Source organism: Dreissena polymorpha, chromosome 5, assembly GCF_020536995.1.
Source record: "Dreissena polymorpha isolate Duluth1 chromosome 5, UMN_Dpol_1.0, whole genome shotgun sequence".
Lineage (NCBI taxonomy): Eukaryota > Metazoa > Mollusca > Bivalvia > Myida > Dreissenidae > Dreissena > Dreissena polymorpha.
The window spans coordinates 83,296,435-83,301,904 of record NC_068359.1 but is presented as its reverse complement, the minus strand read 5'-3'; the positions used below and the strand labels follow the sequence as shown (position 1 = coordinate 83,301,904).

General features: G+C 36.3%; 1 non-coding gene across 1 annotated transcript; it reads left to right on the top strand.

The window, feature by feature from the left end:
- Positions 1 to 3,618: 3,618 nt before the first annotated feature.
- Trnae-cuc (transfer RNA glutamic acid (anticodon CUC)) lies at positions 3,619 to 3,690 on the top strand. Its single transcript has one exon. It is a non-coding gene; the product is annotated as a tRNA-Glu (tRNA).
- The last annotated feature ends 1,780 nt before the right edge of the window (positions 3,691 to 5,470 follow it).

Here is a 5,470-nt window from a genome sequence, read left to right as displayed (position 1 = left end):
TAAGCATTAAGGCACCCAAAGAAAGTGAGGGAGCGCTCTTAATAGATATAGAGAATACAATCAAGAATGTTATTATACATATTTTATCATGGGCATTAGTTGAAAAGTCCAAACGGTGATCCCTTTTTGAACTGTTGTCCTTGGTTTTGCCCTAATGGGCTTTATTCAACAAGTCGTCCCCCCTCCCCATCATCGGGCCACAGTTTCGACTGTAACACATACGCCAATGAACTAACTGGATAATATCAAACATTTTCTTTTGAAAAACAAAACCGCGATTGAGTAACGTTATATTACTTTAAAGAACAGCAATATGCACAGTTTGTACTCTCATAAACCGCTTAAAACCTGTGATCATACCGTTGTTATTCATTTAGAAACAAGTAGCTGGCTTTATTGCAAACGGGTCTTTTTGCTGTGCATATTGATCAAACAAGACATATTCGATGTCTGATGTACAAAATGAACGAGGTAATAAATTCTACTTTATAGATTATGGTAACTTTGAACGTTTCTAAATCGCACTTGAGAGTCGCACTATTTTTGTTTTTGTTTTTCATTACAACTCAAATTACGGCGTGATATGCAAGACAAGCAAATACTTGTAATTGTATCAGCACACTTTACCCACACACGATTAAAATGATGATGGTGATGATGATGATGATGATGATGATCGCCCACAAATCGTTCAACAATCACTACAGCAACTCTTATGCATTGAGTTAAATACAAGTCTGAATAAGCTGTCGCTTGAAGACCGTGGCAATGTTACCAATATCCACAGAAATCCGAATTGCGCTTGTTCACGAAAAACTTAAACATAAACAATCAAACCAGCCAGCATGGACGTAATTAAAATTATACCCCGACCCTAGCTTCTATTACCGCTTTGTTTGCTGATCTTTCTTCAACGAAGGACTAAACGCTTTTTAATTATAACAACTACACGTCTAAAAGAAAAACAGTTTAAGAAGCTGAATTGCTTGAATTCCATTTAATTCAGTGCTGAAAATCTTTATATAAAAAAACAAACAGATAATCTTTATAAATGTGTCTTGTTCTGAGAAAACTGGGCTTAATTCATGTGCGTAAAGTGACGTCCCAGATTAGCCTATGCAGTCCGCACAGGCTAATCAGGGACGACACTTTCAGCTTTAATAGTATTTTTAGTTTCAAGGAAGTCTCTCCTTACCGAAAATCAAGTTTAGGCGGAAAGTGTCGTCCCTGATTAGCCTGTCCGGACTGCACAGGCTAATCTGGGACGACACTTTACGCACATGAATTAAGCCCAGTTTTGTCAGAACAAGACACAAATGAATTAGTTCTCAGTCCTCAAAAGCTTAAGCGTAGCCAAAGTTAAGTCCGGAATTAGTTCCACGAGTAAACCGTTGGCGCGGATTATAATGATTTATAACCTCTAATGAACATCGCTATCAGCAGTGTAACCCATTCTCATGTCTCCGCTGTTTAATGTCAAATGAATTCGACATTTAATACTCGTTGTCTATAAGAGCAACATGTCTTTGTGTTGTTCAAATGTGATGAAGTGCTTCTGAAATATCACAGTAAAAGATCTTTGGCGGGAGCCGAGGTTGCTAAACACTCGAGAGCGCCCATCATGTAAACACACTACCCAATGATATTTAAGTTTTTAAACATGCTGCTTTTGTTTTGATATAATTTTTTAACAAAATAATTTCACGTGGAACTTAATGTTATACCTATTTGGTAAATTTATCATTTATGTATATTGAGAAGTATGATATCAATTATATTAACTGGATGCATTGATACAAGGTTGCAACTCAATTTAGTTTTGAGCGCGTGTTTATTTCAGAGTTTATTTACAGGTCATTGATCAGTCTTCACCATTACCTTACATGTAAACCAGCACTTGGGACCGCTCAGCGGAAACTATTTAATTTAAAGCCAAAGTGGATACAAAAATTATCCCGGCTCCCAGGGTACTCGTCAAAGTAATAATTGTAATCTAAAAAGACCAGGGTAAGGTGACCTACGAGACCTTACTGTTCACTGGTAGACAGTTAAATGACAATTCATGTCTGGTAGTCCCACCCTTAAAATGACAAGGCTACTCCGCCAAGGGAGTGCTGACAGTTATATAAAGATTTTCTTTCTGCTGCTCGCGCGCTGTGAAGTCTCTATGGCCGGCCCGCTCTTGACGTCACCAGCCTTCGACCCGAACCCAAAGCGGTTTTTTCAGCACGCTGAGCGTACGGAGTACCTCCGTTTTTCGACAATTCCATTTTTTTCACAGCCCAACCTTCTCGAAGTCCTGGCCTGCCCCGCAGCTTCTGTCCCTCTTCCGACGATGTAGTGAAACCACTATCCACCTACGGACAATTACAATGCCGCTTTGCGATTCTTCCAAAGTATGGGAGTGCGTGAAGTCAGCGGGAGAGGATGTCCGGCTCCAGGGGTGACGGTACTCGCTGGATTAGCAGAGCCGCCAAAAGACGTTCCCATTTCCGACCCTCCTCAGACGATGACGATGTAGCGAGTCCACTATCCAGCTACGGACCATTACCATTCCGCCTGCCGATTCTTCCTCGAAGTCTTTCAGGAAATGTTCTCTGCGTATGACTCTCGCCCCGGTCGTGCGCGCTCCAATTGCTGACCAAGATTAGGTTTTTTTCCTTCTTATACATGCTTCTACTAAAGCAATGCCCTGTTGTATTTCAATTAGTATTTATGGAATATCAAGTCGGGATTGAATAAAACAACAATTAATGGAAAATATACTTTTAGATTTAAAAAGTATGTGTGTTTGATATTTAAATACATGCTTTTGGTGAAATACAAGATCCGTATAATTGAATTAATATACCAGCAAGTTAAGTATTCCTCTTCGTGTGCCAATATTAATTTTGTATCAATTGTCGTAAAATAGATTAAACCAAGTCGGTATGTATGATAATAATATGACATATCTTACTAATAAATAATATGTCTTACATAGAACGATTAATTTTTGTCTTAAATGAACACAGTGGTTGTATTTAAAGAACCGTTTGATTATGTCTAGCGTTTGTGAACGTTTAGTGTTATAAAGGAACATTTATATATGGGCTGCGCTCTGTGAAAAGGGGGTTTAATGAATGTTCGTGAAGTGTTGTCCCAGATTAGCATTTGTAGTCCGCACAGGCTATTTAGCCACGACACTTTCCGCCTAAACTGGATTTTTGCTAAGAAGAGACTTTCTGTTAACGAAAAATAACATATAAGCGGAACAAGTCGCCCCTGATTAGCCTGTGCGTACTGCACATGCTAATCTGGGACGACACTTTACGCAAATGCATTAAACCCCCTTTTAAAAAAGCACGGCCCATATCTTTCTAAGTTATAGCCGTAAAGCTTTAGAACAGCATTCGCTATTTCATGTAATAATAACTTATAATGTAAAAATACGGTCATTGTAAATAAAGTAACTGTTCTTTAACTATTTTAATTATTTACACAATCTGTTAACTCACATGTTGCACTTAAAACAAACTATGTTATTAAGTAGAAGGCATGTACAAACACGTCCCACAAATTATAGGCGCACACCCGACCGAATGGATAATTGTAGACTAACAGCTTCTGTACAACATGTCCCAAGTGGTCTAGTGGTTAGGATTCCGCCCTCTCACGGCGGCGGCCGGGGTTCGATTCCCCGCTTGGGAAGCATCTTTTTACTGAAAAAAGATAAGAATACATTGTAAGTTAAATATAATGCGGAATATGTAGGAGTTTTTTTTGTGGCGTTTGGTTGCCGACCAGCTCGTACCCCGACGTTCAAGTATTAATCATAGATGGTAGAAGTGGGTTCTTCTATTTGAGTACCAGCAACTCCAAAAACTGAAACAATGTAGATAAATATGATAGATAATGTATTACATATCAAATCGTGTCTGTATACATCGATACATAAAATACTGAATGCCATGATCAAAACATATAAACATAATTATACACACATCCATTACACATGATACAGGTAAACAAGTACATATAATACAGGTGCATTGATGTTTTAGGATAGATTACAAAATCATACTAAACGACTAATAGCTTATGGAATAAACTAATAAGACAAACAGAGAACAATCACATATTACAATCAATGACAAAACATAATGACAAGCACTCACGTGAAACAATGTAGATAACCATCATATATAATTTATTACATATTAAATCATTTCTGTATAAATCGATACATAAATACTGAGTGCAATGATGCATTCCAGCATTCATGAATATCGATATATACAGCCACGTGCGAAAAGTTAATACTATAAGAAGTGGCCTAATAAAAGAAAATCGGGACTATCGGAACTTCGGAAGAGTAGAAGATAGGGTCGTAGCATGTATTGATATTTTAAGGACTAACACATGCTAATCTGGGACGACACTTAACGCAAATGTCTTAAGGGGTGTTGCTGCAGTTTTGCTGATTTTTTCCACCAAATAGATTTTGTTCAAAATTTATAATCAAGTTCTATATACAAATATTATATGAAAAATTAAATAAAAATATAGGGTCACCGGCCTTGTTTTGATTTTATTCACCATTTTATAACATGTACTTTTTCATTTAAACTGGAAACTCTCTAATTTCCTCAAACCAATTAATAACCTATGAAATAGACAACGCATAGATATTATATAAGCTGAGATACATAAAATACCATTTAATTAAACAACACAATGCCAAAAAAAATGGAGAACACAAGTTAAATTATTTTTTTTTTAAATATTTATGTCCCCCCAAAAAACATCATTTTTTTACTATTTTTAACACCAAAATGTAATTATTTTTTTCTTTCAAACAGAATTCTGCAAAACTGCTCAAATATGTTCATCTACGTGTTGTCATTATAAAACACAAATAAAAAAAGGGGGACACCGCATTTTTAACCGAGATTTTTTGTTTTAACTTTCCCTACCGTCTACGTCAAATTTTATAAAAATACATCAATTAGGCAAAACCCAAGTACCGGTACATAGATTGTAAGAAATATGCATAAACATTAGAAATTGTCTACAAACTGGGATCACATCAGCTTACCAAAAGATATTAATAAAAAACAATATTAAATCACAAACATAATACCATACAGTATCAAACTCGACCTTAATCATTAATAACTTACATGTACTTGTTCACGGATTTCGGCTTGTTTTGAAGTTTGTGATTAAATGCTTTCAATTGATCAATTTAAACGACATGACTAAAAAGCTCCCGTATACAACAAGAATGAAATTAAAGAAATAAAAAAAGTAGAAAAAAGGTAACCCCACCTGGGATTGAACCACTGACAATTGAATTATGAACCAACTCGATCATTTTTGATGATACTGATAACAAAAATATTGAGTTGTGATAATAGCATCATCGGTGTAGCTATAAATATATTCTCGGTTAATTAAACTGCCGCAACACCCCTTAAACCCCCTTTTC